Genomic DNA, 14578 nt, shown 5'->3' with positions numbered 1-14578 from the left:
CAAATGTCTATTTTACACACTTCACAAATAGCCCGTGATCTACTAGCCTATGATTTCCAGGGTTACTAGGGGTTTTTCTTCTAAGACAAATGCAACAAACAATATAAACCATAAGGATATATGGGTTCACTCATATTTCATCAGAATCAGCGTGACTCTGCTAAATACTTTTAGAGAAAATATTCTCCTATACCAGAGACCTGGGAGTTTGATGCTTCTGCATAGGATCTTAGCTGTTTCTAGCACTGCACTCTTTAGGATAGAGAGCTCCAATGTTCCTGGGATCTATTGGAGCCACTCTCCATACTCTGTACCTTGGATCCTGTCTTTGTGTGGTAGATCCCTGCTTTTATGGATCTGGTGCTTAGTGCCTCTTGTGCTGCTATGATCTGTGCCACAGTGCTTTTAGTCCAGCCCTCTTCAGTCACTCAGGATTTCCCAATATCTGCCACCTCAGCTATCTGTCAATGGTACATCCATCCTATGCAGGGTTTTGTCTTGCCGTGGCACTTCCTCCAATGTCTGCTGGGAGGCATTCTGTTTACTCAGCCATTCTCTCAGCAGCTCGTCTTTGGGTGCCGTCTTACTGATCTATTTCTGGATGTTCTGGGTTTTCTCCAGAACAGTAGTTCTGACACTCACCAAACCCCAACTACCCTCTTTCCAGCTAGGGTGCAATCTCTGGGTGTTGGACTTAGTGTGGGAAGCCCTGTATACTGTACATGAAGAACTTCTGGGTCTTCACATCGGCAGCTTCCATGTCCTTCTTTGGCCAGCTCGCTATACCAGAAGGGTTTCTGATGAATGGCAGACCATAAGTGTTGATGGCATGCATCTTGTTCTTCCCATTAATCTGGCTGTTTAGGACCTGCGATTCTTTCATTGTACTTGGATGCTGTTGTCTTTTTTTACATTCTCATCATGGTTCCCATGTAACTGTGGCATATTTTACTCTCCTACCATCGGGTAGGAGATATAGGAGTATAGTCAGGCGCACCAACAGGCTGAAAAACAGCTTTTATCCATGGGCCGTTAGGCTTTTGAACGGGAAATAATTTTATAAACTGGTGTCATGTGTCTTCTCTTTCTTCCATATGTTCTTCCAGTACTGTTCATTTCTACCGTTGGTGGCTCTGCTATTACTGTGCTACTAAACTGCAGTTGGGAATTTACACTGAATGGTTCTTTGGAGAAAAGGGCATTTATCTTCTTGGCCTCTGTTTCTTTAAGTGTATCTCCTTAACCTAGTAGCAAGTGCTGTGTGAGTCTTTGTTTAGCAGTCTCGAGGGCTTCAGATGAAGTCAGGCTTTTGTATTTTTTCAGTAGCCAAGTCTTATTCCTAATCTTCATAACTTTCTCTAATTCCTGCTGATATGAACATTACTTCTGATACACCATAAGGTGGGTCATCAGTATATCATGAATTGGGGAGGCCCTACTACATCCAATATCAGTTGTAAATCCATTATTTCTATCCTTTCTTGTAGGTTATAATTTTTAAATCTACCATAAGTCAATTATAGTTTTATTCAATGGGGCTTGTTCTTCTTCAATAACAGTTTCTTATTCTAATATAGAGCTCAATAACTCTAGACTTCCTACACCTATTCCTCAAATATTTTTTAAAGATAGCCATCTAGTGTCCTCAGTGTCCAACTTTTAAAACAGATCTACCAGTTTCAAAGCATAAACAAGGGGATTTTCCCATGAGAAAAGAGTTATAGGAGAAGAGTAGGCAGAGCCTCGGAGTGGAGTCAAGAGATGACTCAGCCTAGAATTGTTACATGCCCACAAATGCTCCAAGTCCACACCCCTTGAATTTCATTAACTCTAACACCAATTTAGTGCTGATCATTAATGGACCAGATTCTTGTGCATAGCTTGAGCAATAAATCTTCTGAACTGGAGCTTACATGTGATCCTGATTCTTCGCATCTGACAAGATCCTTTCAATTAGCTTCAAAATCAAAATTAAAATCAAGCCCATCTGAGCTCTTAATCCATTTCTAAAGCCAACAATAATCATCGTTTTGCTGTATATTCAAAAACAAAACAAAAAACCAAATCTTTAAACATGTAAATTTTTTTAAAGGATTAATGAAACTCATCCTGTGATTTCAATAAAGCTTGCAAGTCTTTAAAAAATTCAAAGAAAAAAAATTCAATCCAAAGTGATTAAGAGATGAGCCTTGACTGAATTTAAAGTCCATAGAGGTGACATTAGCAGCTATAAGCATGAAGAAATCCCACAATTTCCAACCAATCACAATCCAGCTACAAAAAACACAGTTCCTGCTTCTGCTTATAACAAAGTAAGCAAACAAACCCAGCTGCATGGAGTAAATATAGATGGATCTTGTAATCTTATTCCAGAGAGATTTCAGCAGCCCAAATCTCATGTTCGAATGCCATTTTCAACTGCAACATGTTGCTCTATTCTGGAGGAACAACATTTTGCCATAATGGCTTACTGGAAGTTTGCATCTTTTAAACCAGTTCTAATAGTTCAAGGAAGAAGGGACGCGGTGGCTCAGTGGGTTAGGACGCTGAGCTTGTGGATCAGAAGGTCAGCAGTTTGGCGGGTCGAATCCCGAGTGCCGCGTAGCAGAGTGAGCGCCTGTTACTCGTCCCAGCTTCTGCCAACCTAGCAGTTCGAAAGCACGTAAAAATGCAAGTAGAAAAATAGGGACCGCTACGGTGGGAAGGTAACAGCGTTCCGTGCGCCTTTGGCGTCTAGTCATGCCAGCCACATGACCACGGAGATGTCCTCGGACAAACGCTGGCTCTTCGGCTTCGAAACGGAGATGAGCACCAGCCCCTAGAGTCGGAAACGACTAGCACGCATGTGCGGGGGAACCTTTACCTTTACCTTTAATAGTTCAAGGATAGTTACAAGCTGCAGACATGAAGGAGAACTCAGAGCAGAGAAACCAACCAGAATCTAGAAGGTAGCCTGGACATTTAAGTAATAAAAAAGTGCTGAAGAATCCGGTAGTGAGAGAGAATAATCCCCATATACATTTAGACTTCAACAATGTTCTCCAGTTTCCATATCTTCTAATCAATTATCATTTGGTATTTGAGGGGTCTGGCTGACCACCAGCAATTCCTGTATTTGCACTGAGGGCAATCCTTGTTACGTTAATCATCCTGAATAAACAAAACTGGACAGGCGTTTTAATGTTCTAAGTGTGACTATTATGGTATGTGTGAAGTTTAACAATCAAATAAACTTAAAAGTAATTATTACAAGGGATGGCTTGCTGTGGGCACTGCATATGATGCTCTATAATGCACTAAAATATCCTTCTGCCATAGATCAGTGCAATGATCCAAAGGCAGGAATAGTCTTTTAACCTGTTCCTCTCAGTGGCAAATTATGTCCAACCAAAGGAGCAAAAACATTCAATGAGGAAAGAATACAATACAACTGAAGATTATCTTAATTGTTCTGTTGCTTTGAGTGAATGTTTACACCTATACTCTTCTACAAATTTACACTAACCCGAGCTTGGAGACTTCTTAAAACAGGAGGACACTAAAACACTCCTCCAGCAACTCTCCCTTGTTAGTACACATGCCTCTCAGAAAGCAGAAAATGAATCCATCATATGTAATGAAGAGTGCATGAAGGGGTCAGTAAATAGCTGACAATGTGCCCTATTGACTGAGATGAATATATTTACTGGACATGGAATTCTTAACAGAAACCAAGAATTGATCAGCAAGAGCGAGAGAGCGCCTCCAAAAGAGGCACTAGATCTTAATTTCAGAGAATGTCTTACCTTAGGACCACCACAGCCAGGCCTCCCATACTCCGACACCTGTCGCACTGCTGCTTGACTTCTGTGGCTGCTTGATGCCACTTGCGGCTGGTCGCCATGTGGCGCACTGCGCTGTTGCTGTTCCTCCTGGCAGGACACCATATGGTGCTTTGCACTGTTTCCACTCCTCCTGGCTGGATGCCACATAGTGCTTTGCGCCATTTCTGCTGTTCACGGCAGGACACTGCGTGGCTCTTTGGGCTGTTTCTGCAGTGGAAACAGCCTGGAGCACCACATGGCCTCCTGCCACGAGCAACAGAAGAGGCCCGAAGTGCTGCGCAAGCAGCGGAAATGGCCCAAAGTGCTATGCAGCCTCCTGCCGAGGGGAGCAGAAATGGTGCAATGTGCCACATGGCGTATGGCCACAAGTGGTGGCAAGTGGCCGCAGAAGAAATCAAGCAGCGGTGCGACAGGTGTTGAGCTGTGGGAGGCCTGGCTCTGGTGGTCCAACCAGTAAGGTAAGTGGGTGAGGGGCGCATGGGGCAGTTTCACCCTCCCCACTCCCACTCTAGCTTGATTTTTAGGGATGCACCTCACCCCAAAACTAGGGCTTAATTTTGGAGTAGGGCTTATACTAGGTCCACCCCCAAAAATCAAGCTAGGGCTTACTATCAGGCTAGGTCTAACTTTCGGGGAAACACGGTATACAGGATGTTACATTAATATCCACAGAAAGTAAGAGTAGCATTAAGAAAATGTTGGTGATACTTTAAAATATTCTGTGAGTGAGAGATAACTATGTATCTGGGCTCTTAACTATTCTCAATTCTCTCCAGCAGCTCCCAGTGCTTTTCAAGCCTGTATTCTGTAGTAGTTCTAAGAAAAACTACTTTTTGGGACCCAAAATCTGAAGGACTGAATATTGTGTGGCAGACCTGCAAAAACCAACAAGGGATGCATAGTAGTAGTAGAAGAAAAATTCTTCCCTTAACAATCAAGTCTCAAAGCAAATACATTTATGGTATGACTGCAATCAGAAAATGGATTAGTTTTGTTCACTGTATCTGAAAAATATTGCAGAACTAAAAAAAGGTGCAGAAAAGGCAACCAATCATGGATTTCAAGCCGCTCCCTAGTGAAGAAATTATAGCATATAGACTTTGTCTGAAATAAGTAAAATATAAAAAGTTCTTTAAACTTGCATTGGGCGTTCTCTCTCTCTCTCTCTCTCTCTCTCTCTCTCTCTCTCTCTCTCTCCTCTTTTCAAGAATCCCATCATTTTCATTCAATTGCTTCCTCTAGATCCGTTCAATCTTTTTATATACACTTTTTGGCAATACAATCTTCATTCATTATGTCTATGTTACAAAACCATTTCAAAATATTTCTTTTATATTGGCCACTCATTTCAGCATTCAATCTACATACATTCAGCACCTATATATTTCTGACTCCATCTCTATCCTGTATTATCACGTGTACTCTTAGGTATGACATTCCACTTACTTTTATGTTTCTCTTAGTATACACAATTCATACAATCAGATGACAGAAGCATGCTATTAACAGCTATTTTTATTTCTTCACTACTCCTTGAAATAGACAACAAACCACTCACTACTACTTTTCTATCAGCATTTGTCCATCTCAAATTTTCTCCATTTCTTCCTATTTAAAAAGCATCCTATGAAAATACAGAAATTCACATGTGCACGCCACGTTCCATGTCAAGGACATGAATCTACAATCTGTTTTCTTGTTAAATACAGACTAAGCAGTCTAACATCAATACTTGGAAGATCCTAGAAAGATAATCAAAAAACAGATCTGGAGAGAGGTAAGCAGTGGGGTACCACAAGGCTCTGTCTTAGGCCCAGTACTCTCCAATATCTTCATAAATGACTTAGATGAGGGACTAGATGGGGAACTCATCAAATTCGCAGATGACACTAAACTGGCAGGAATAGCCAACATCCCAGAAGACAAGCTCAGGATCCAAAAATATCTTGACAAACTTGAACAATGGGCCATATCCAACAAAATGAATTTTAACGTGGAAAAAAGCAAAGTTTTACATTTAGGCAGGAAAAATCAAAGGTATAAGTACAGATTAGGTGAGACCTGGCTCAAAAACAGTAACTGTTGAGAAGGACCTTGGAGAGAAGCAACCTAGAACTAAGGAGAAATTTCCTGACAGTTAGAACAATTAATCAGTGGAACAACCTGCCTCCAGAAGCGGTGAATGCTCCAACACTGGAAGTCTTTAAGAAGAGATTGGACAGCCATTTGTCTGAAATGGTATAGGGTTTCCTGCCTGACCTCCAAGGTCCCTTCCAACTTTATTAGTATTAGTATTAGTATCCTAGTGGATGATCATTTGAATATGAACCAGCAGTGTGCAGCAGCAGCCAAAAAAGCTAATACAATCTTGGGTTGTATAAACAGAGGCAAAGAATCAGGATCATGCGAAGTATCAGTACCAATTTTGGTCACCATACCACAAAAAAGATGTTGAGACTTTGGAAAACGTTCAGAGAAGAGCAACTAAAATGATTAAAGGCCTGAAAGACTAAAACATATGAAGAATGGCTGCAGGACTTGGGTTTGGCTAGTCTAAAGAAAAAAAGAAACAGGAGTGACATGATAGCAGTATTTCAGTATTTGAGGGCTGCCACAAAGAAGTGGGCATCAAATTATTCTCCAAAGCACCAGAGGGCAGGACAAGAAACAATGGTTGGAAACTGACCAAAGAGAGAAGCAACCTGGAATTAAAGAGAAACTTCCTAACGGTGAGGACAATTAACCAGTGGAACAGTTTGCCTCCAGAAATCGTGGGCACTCCATCACTGGAGGATTTTAAGAGGAGACTAGACAGTCACTTGTCTGAGATGGTATAGGTTCTCCTGCTTGAGTAGAGGGCTGGACTAGAAGAAGACCTCCAAGATCCTGTCCTGTCCTGTCCTATCCTAAAACATTAACTTCTCAGCCAACAACATACTACTGTATAGAAAAATACACACATAGTCAAGTCCCCAACCAATACAATTCTAATATTACCACAAACGTCTCTCATATATTCATTCCTATATGCATGGCTTACTAAGGGGATATCCATATATACCAGGTACTTGACTTACTCCATGCTCAATGTTGAGCCATTCTATTTATTCTTATGCATGCTTTCGTTTCATCACATACCTCTCTCACTCAGCAACCAACCTTCAACTCTATATTTGCACAAATCATACCTTATTTCAAGCCTATTCACTATCGTGATTGATTTAAGCATGTAATACATTTTTACATAACATTGATATCTTTCTCAATGCCATGATAAAAAGCAAAAATCATGTTGCAAATCTTCCCAAATTTTGCTCATTAGCATTTTTCAAATATTTTCATGGCATGATTAACATACTAACACCCTCCCCCCCAGTTTTTGCATTCATACTTGCTACATTTATCTTTATGTGAGGGAATGATATGATAGTCCTCAGCTTGAGCCACAAAATTTCCACAAACCATACTTGAGCCCAACATTTCCATTGCTAAGCAAGAGAGTTGGCGAGTTTTCTCATTTAATGACCTTTCTTGCCAAGGTTGTTAAATGAATCACTGCAGTTGTTATATAACACGGTTAACTGAACCATTTTTCCCATACTCTCATCTTCTTCCCACACATTCATTCATGTCATCTAAAAGCGTTTTCTTTCAAGATTGTATTCATTCACAAAGTTGGGCAATTTGGGGAGGGTCTCAACCCTAGTTCTACTATTACTACCATTCATAATAGCATATTATTTTATTATTTATTTTACTTATCTTCATGTAAATCCACAATTTTTGACAGCGTAAGATACAATATCATACAGTATAATATTACTGTATTAAGCAATTACGGTAATCTTTTATAACATAGAAAATTATAATTTGGAAGCAACCAATAAAGAGCCACCAAAGGCTCTGGCAAAGTACAGGTAGTGCTCAGGCTCTAGGTTCTGTAACCCTATGTGAAACAAACCTGAGTTAGAAACCATGTTTTTTTCTTAGTTTCTACTTCTTGTTATTACAGAAAAGCCAAACATTCTGTTCTGACCATATCAAATAAACCATGGAAGGGGGTATCACTTATGAAAGAATCAAACAGGAACTATCAAATTTGTATGATACAAAAAGCCAGTATACACAAGTTTTTAGAAATTATCCACAACCAGCCAAAGTGAATGAGTGTGTGAGGAATGAAGAGTCTTAAGGCTTTCAAGATGAGTCATTACAAAGCACCATTAATAGTTAAGACTATTAATCCTTCCAATCATCTCACTGGCTTTGTTAGTTTATCAACTGATTATTTTATGAACAAAGGAGAAGCTTTTAAATGCTTACATTCATAGATGGACACGCTTATATGCAATTCTATAACAGACTCAAGCATGTTTAATGACATCAATGTCAAATTATAGTAATTAATACATTCAATTATTGTAATTTATATTTTTATATAAAGCAGATAAATGAGCAAACTATGGAGTCAGCAGTATGGTTACTTGGTATGAAACAGTAATCATTAAAAACTTAAGAATATTTTTTATCCCAATGAAGTATTTCGGGGATATAGTCAAAAAGATATTAACAAATTTATAGAGGCAGCTGTGGAACAATCTTGATGTATTCTTGCAAAAATCCACAACTGTGACTATGTGGAATATGAGGTTCTATTAAGGAGTACCTAGCATCAACAGGTTTCTAGAAAATAACAGATGAAAGTTTCAGCTAATATAGCCTACTTTCAACTATTCCAAATTGAAGGTTAGCCATGCTTTTGAAATCTGAAGGTTGGTTGCAATGAGTAAGATATATTGGATTGTTCATGAAACAATCCAATACTTTAGTAATGTTAGTATTTAGTAAAGTTAGTAATATTATAATCTAGCAATTTATGTGGAATTACAAAAGTATTTAACTAAGTTTACATATGAATATATTGTCAGTTTATTTCTGAACCTAATTTAAAAAGCTAGCATTGGCATGTAAAATAAGGATCTATATTCCTTTGACACTTTCTTTTTATACAAGTAGTCCTTGAATTACAACAGTTCATTTATTTATTTATTTATTTATTTATTTATTTATTTATTTATTTATTTATTTGTTCTTATATACCGCCCTTCTCCCGAGGGACTCGGGGCGGTGTACAGAGTAAGGTAGGTATACAGATTGAACAATAGTGAAAAACAATAGTAAAAACAACTGAGACCCCAAGAGCTATCAGGCCAGGCCGGACTGCTGGAACAGGTAAGTTTTTAAATCGCGCCGGAAGCTGCGGAGGTCGGGGGCCATCCGGATTTCGGTAGGCAAGCAGTTCCAGAGGGCTGGCGCACCCACTGAGAATGCCCTCCCCCTGGGGGCCACCAGCCGACATTCCTTGAGCGGTGGCACCCTGAGGAGGCCCTCTCTGTGGGAGCGCACAGGACGGAGGGGTGTTGACGTTGGCAGAAGGTGCTCCCGTAGGTAGTCCGGACCCATGCCATGTAGGGCTTTGTATGTCATTGTCAGCACCTTGAATTTCACTCGGAAGGCAACCGGAAGCCAGTGCAGCTCACGGAGGAGAGGTGTCATATGGGAGTATCGGGAGGCCCCCAAAAGTGTCCGTGCAGCTGCACTTTGCACCAGTTGAAGCTTCCGAATGGCTCTCAAGGGCAGCCCCATGTAGAGCGCGTTACAGTAGTCTAGGCGAGAGGTCACAAGTGCATGGGTGACTGTACGTAAGGCATCCAGGTCCAGATAAGGTCGTAGTTGGCGCACTAGTCGAACCCGGGAGAAGGCCCCCTTGGTCACAGCTCCTATGTGATCTTCCAGGGATAGCTGCGAGTCTAGGAGGACACCCAGGTTGCGACGGTTCAAAGTTGCAACCACTCTGAAAACCATTTTTTGCATTTACGATTGTTGCAGCATTCCCCTGATCACATAATCAAAATTCAGATACAAGTAGCTCATATTTATGATGGTTGCGGTGTCCTCACTTAACAACTTAACAATACGAACAAGGAGTGTATATCGGAAGTGTTGACCCTTTGAGAGCTGTATGCAACACAATTTCATTTTGATGTATGCCAATTGGTGTACAAACTGACAATAAAATTATTATTATTATTACTATTATTATTATTATTATTATTATTATTATTATTATTAATGTCTCACTTAGCAACAGAAATTTGGGGCTCAGTTATAGTCATAAGTCAAGGATTATCTGTATTTCTTTCCCCAGTTTTCAAGGTTCATAGGAAAGAATTTTTTTTTTTAAAAAAAGGAATATACATCTAATTATTATTGCGAAAAGAAGTAATGTTAGCTTAACAGAATAGATCTTGTAGTACTCTCAGAATTTTGAAATTCTCTTCAGGATAAAAAAACCCCTCCCTTTTTATGACCTTATAGTCCCTATTTGGGGTAAAGTTGGGATGACTGGATGAAGCTGAGTGTTTACTGGCTGGATGTCCTTCCTGACATCTACAAGTTTGCAGCAGTTATTTTTTCTTTGGGTGCTAGGAAAGAAACATCTGCCGCTACCTAGAATTGAACTCTCAACCTTCCAAATGGGAGGCAAGCGTCTTCGGCACTAAGCCACCATGCTACTCAAATTCCCTTCTGGATAAATAATACAAAAAAAACAAAAATCCATTTCTTCAGATTTGTCGAGTATTACAAGGTTAAAGTTTTGTTCCTAGAATGGTACTGGGATATATCAGTACCAAATGTGATTCTGCCTAAATGTCTAAAGATGGCCCTGTTAAGTCCACCTTGAACTTAAGCATAGGTTAGGTCAGGGAGAAGGCCTTTGCAGCCACCATACTTTGGAATATGTCCTTGCAAGTATGCTTGGCCCTTATCCTTCTCTCACTCAGGAAAGTTCTAGACATCATTTTCTATCACTAGACCACAGGTCTGCAACCCGCGGCTCCGGAGCCGCATGCGGCTCTTTCAGCCGTCTCCTGCGGCTCCCAGTCCTCTGCCATGTGCAGTCAAAAAAAAAAAGTGGGACTAAAAAAGTTCAACCAATCAATTCAAATATGCAGGGTAGGTGCATATCTCGCGTGGGCTCGACTCTTTAGTCAAATCCTGTTCTGCGTATGCTTGCATGTATGCCCATGCGCACATATTTTTTGCGGCTCCCAGTTTTTCATTTTGTGAGGGAACCGGTTCCGAGTGGCTCTTTCACTGTTTCAGGTTGCTGACCCCTGCACTAGACCTTTGGCCTGTAAATCAATTGTTGCCATCTTCTACATTATATTCTTATTGTGGTTGTTATCAATATGTTTGAGATATTCTGTTTCTGATTTGCTCCTTATATACTGTCATTGATTATAGCAGTGTATGCATATTATCAAATAAATAAAATGATAAAAGCATAATAAATCAAAGGTCTGCTGTAGCCTTTAATACTGAAGATTATGAAACAAAGGTAAAAAATATTTTAAATAGATTAAGCATGAAATAACACAATCTAAACAGGATTGTATTAAAAAATAACCCTGAAACTGTCTTGTTCACACCATTCAATTTAAAATGCAACTTCTAAATTTGGGTTCTAAATTTGCTCAGTTCAACTACATTACTGTTAAAGCTCATCTCAATTCCAAATCATGACACAGCAAACTGTGATAAACTGAGAGATGGAAATACTTCTAATCTTTCCCTTACAGCAGTAGTAAAGAATAACAATGTTCATTCCCATATCTACACACTACACCGTGGTTTTACAGTCTCCCCACGTGTAGCTAAATATTTCACCCATGTTCAGCTGCCACATGAGAAAAATACTAGTAGAGCTAGCTTTGCACTTATCTCACATACTTTATGTATTTTCTAATATTTTCACAACTCTCTTTTACTGGAGAAATACTACCCGCAAGAATGTTCTGATTTTTGAACTCCATGTTTTAAAAACTATCTAGTTCTCTCACTGTTCAACCAAGTTTTGTCATACTTTGTTTCCCAGAATTACATTCCAAACTTATTCATTTGCCTATGGCATATTCCTGATCATTATTTAATTAAAGATGGATTTTCTTTCAGCAATCAGTACTGCTAAGCCTTTGTGGCATATTCCCTTTAAGGTCCTTCAGCGTGCGTTATAATTATTGCACTGTTACTATTTCATTGAGATAATAAATCAATTGCTATTATTTATTTGGTTATTTATTAAACAAATTACTCACACATAGGTAACTCCAGGCAGCTTTCAAAATTTTAAAAATCTGCCATGTAATAAAAACTCACCCACCCTCTTAACAGCAACAACACAATCAAATTAGTGAGTCCATTCGTGCTCCACAGGCCTCCTGACAAAACCATGTTTTTAACTTCTTATGGAAAATCAACAGAGTGGGGGCCATTTATTAGATTTTTATCTGCCTGTATTATTTTTTTATGTAAATGAAGGAAGCAAACATACATAATACTCCTATTTTCCTAACAAAAGCCTGTCAGGCCTGTCAGGAAGTGTGACTATACCAAAATCATCCAGCCAGTTTTCATGCCTATGGTGGGACTATAACTCAAATCTACCAGTTTCTATCTAAAATTTAGGCAACAGCCTTCACATTTATTCAACCTATGATGATTTCACACCTACACTTTGTTGTCAATTCACAGCTGACTAGGCTCACATACTGTACTAAGTCAAAACATAGTTTACTTTTTTTAGTGTGTTGTGTGAATCCAACCATTGAGATTTGTAAGCTATAGTACATGATTTTGTATAAACCCCACAAATTAAACTTTGTTTAGGATAGGGATAATATGATGTGTGAACTACTTCTATGCCTAATTTACATAAGTTTGGATGCATAGTACCTAATTGAAGGGAATAATTTTCCAGTTGATCTCTTGCAGAATGTATGGCAAATTTAGTCTAAACAAACCAGGAAGAAGTAATTTCTATTGTATTATGAAAAGAGGCATATGGAATTTATTGTAGTTCTTTCACAATATCTATTAAGTTCATAAAATTCTAGACAGAATACATGTATTAAACATATAAACAAGCAACTACAAAGCTGTTTTCCCCTTTTGAGAATTCAATACAATCTTTATTTGCTTAAATGATTTGTATTTCCAACATCTGTGTACTGTATTAAGCACAATTGCCTGTCATTCTTCTGAGCTGTATTCTGACCATTAAAGGCTGGGAGTTACCAAGCATTATCAGCTTCTCTATAATGCCTAGGCTAATGCATTATTAAAAACTATACAACCATCCATTTACGGTACGCCCTGCTACCTAACTCAGATATTTAAACGCCATTCTTACGCTCGACAAATTGGTCAACGGTTTCTCCTCCTTGGACTGGGTAAAATGTGTACTTGGAAAATTAAGAGCTTTCTGCCATATATATATATATATATATATATATATATATATATATATATATATATATATATATATATATATATATATATATATATATATATATATATATATATATATATATATATATATATATATATATATATACCCATACCCAATCCCTTACTAAAGAAAATAGCACAACTGTGTTACGAGTTAAAAGAGAGAGAGGATATACAGCAACTGGGAATATAAACACGCTTCTCTGAATGCAGAGCCCAGTTTCATCCACCCAAGCCAGAAACGTTATCAATATGCCGCATGGAGAGAGAGAAGCCCCTATCCGCTTGGTGATCTGTCAGAGCCAAGTGAGCCTTCACCTTACCGCAAGCTTTGTTTCGCTCACCCGGACCCTGCAAACTACCTTAGTAACTCATGCCATAGGCAATAAACCCCAACGCCAGTCTCAAGCCCATTTCGCCCGTCTCCGGGCGCTTCCCCGGATAGGAGACATATGGGAAGCCGGTGCTCAGCGAAAGGCCTAGGGGTGCTCAGGCCAAAAAAAGACATGGCAACGTGTCGAATACAGACAAGGAGAGAAAACTGGAATCCCGGCAAGAAGTCGCGTCTGAAAGAGAAGAGACAAGCCTCCTAACAGCCGGTTTACCTGAGGTCGCGGACGGAGAGTTTCTCGGATCCAAAGCCAAACCTCAGCACCAACAACACAAGATGGCTACCGCGCTATCACGCAAGGTCATGTGACCTCAGTGCCGTGGCCCCGCCCTCTTTCGGTAAGATGGGTAAGAGGAAGCGGCTCGCGGAACGCGGAAGAGCGAGTCTTCGAATACTGCGCTAGTTTGCTCAGCTTTTTCTTTTACGCTCCTTGCGACACAGCTGCGCTCTCCAAAATCCTGAACTATAAGCGGTGACTTACGTTCGTAGCGCCTGGACTCAGCTAATACATTTTCGTCAAACCAAGAAAGCCGACTGGTTTAGCGATGTGATCATAATGAAGGATTCCCTCGCCCGAAGAGGAAATGCCTTGATCAGTCGCGTGTTTTAGATCCATATGGTTTTTTTATTTCTTCAGTCTTCTTCAGTTTTATTTCTTTATTTCTTCAGTCTGCCCAAAAACGAAAGTCATGTGTGTCTGGTATTTTCTGAATTTCATTCCGTTGCATTAGGACTGAATTTTCATCGTAAACTAAATGGATATATAAGGTAGTTTTCAACACGTAACAACACATAACAAAGGATTCCTACACAGCACGCTACGTCTTAAATTTATTTTATTGGAAAAGGCAGATTCCAAGAGCAAAGACCATTAGATACTTCCGAAACAGTTCAGTAATTGGGTAATCATACATGGCAGTTACAAATTACAATGTTCAACCGGAATGTTGGTCATCCACTCCAGTAAAATTTCAATCTAGTTCTTCTTGCTTAGTTTCTGTCTTCAAGCAAG

The 14578-nt window shown here is 39.4% G+C and overlaps 1 protein-coding gene across 1 annotated transcript in view; it reads right to left on the bottom strand.

The window, feature by feature from the left end:
• Positions 1-13858, bottom strand: part of GIGYF2 (GRB10 interacting GYF protein 2) — a 100562-nt gene extending 86704 nt beyond the window's left edge. The window contains exon 1 of the mRNA XM_081328391.1: positions 13781-13858. The gene's annotated coding sequence lies outside the window, so the exon portion shown is untranslated. The remainder of the gene's footprint in view (positions 1-13780) is intronic.
• Positions 13859-14578: the final 720 nt, after the last annotated feature.

The sequence above is a fragment of the Vipera berus genome (assembly GCF_964194415.1).
Source record: "Vipera berus genome assembly, chromosome: 5".
NCBI lineage: Eukaryota > Metazoa > Chordata > Lepidosauria > Squamata > Viperidae > Vipera > Vipera berus.
This window is presented reverse-complemented; position numbering and strand designations above follow the sequence as displayed.